The sequence below is a fragment of the Microtus ochrogaster genome, linkage group LG4, assembly GCF_000317375.1.
Source record: "Microtus ochrogaster isolate Prairie Vole_2 linkage group LG4, MicOch1.0, whole genome shotgun sequence".
NCBI classification, from domain to species: Eukaryota; Metazoa; Chordata; class Mammalia; order Rodentia; family Cricetidae; genus Microtus; species Microtus ochrogaster.
In genome coordinates this window covers 44582679-44583403 of record NC_022030.1, presented here as the reverse complement: position 1 = coordinate 44583403, position 725 = coordinate 44582679, and the positions used below count along the sequence as shown (strand labels likewise).

Sequence of the window (725 nt, the reverse complement as noted above, 5' to 3'; positions counted from 1 at the left end):
AGCTCTTGTAGACCAGGCTGGCCTCGAACTCACAGAGATCTGCCTGCCTCTGCCTCCCGAGTGCTGGGATTAAAGGCGTGTGCCACCACCGCCCGACGCAGATGAAAATTTTAAACTTAGACACTCGGCTCCAGGCCTGCTTTCCATAGCAAACAGTGGTCCCAGTACAAACAGCTGCCAGTTCTTTATCACATGTTCTAAGTGTGATTGGCTGGATGGGAAGCACGTAGTGTTTGGAAAAATCATTGATGGATTTCTGGTGATGAGAAAAATCGAGAATGTTCCCACGGGCCCTAACAATAAGCCCAAACTGCCAGTGGTAATCTCCCAGTGTGGAGTCTTCTTTTTTTTTTTTTAAAAAAAAAAAAGAGAAAATCCTTTATTTACGGTTCAAAATTTAAACAAGATCTTGGTTCTGATTTGTGAGACTTCCAGGTCCTGGTTCACACACTGTGGAGGCAGAGGTCAGTCCAGCTTGTCAGACTCAAGGGGAGTGTCACCCAACACTGAAGACCTGGTTCAGTCTTGGTATATATATTATTACTACAGGAAAGTTAAACATTTGTCATCAACAACCTGCAATAACAGGAAGGAGATAGAGGTATCATGTGTGCACAGGTGTATAAAGAAATACGCACATACAGTTGTAGAAGTAAGGAGGACGAATAACGTGAACAATGACAATAAAGAGACAGAGCTATCATGTGTGCACAGGTGTATAAAGA

At 43.4% G+C, this 725-nt stretch overlaps 1 pseudogene; it reads left to right on the top strand.

Moving 5' to 3' along the window:
• The window catches only part of LOC101991207, a 5336-nt pseudogene that overhangs the window by 505 nt on the left and 4106 nt on the right, over nucleotides 1-725 (top strand).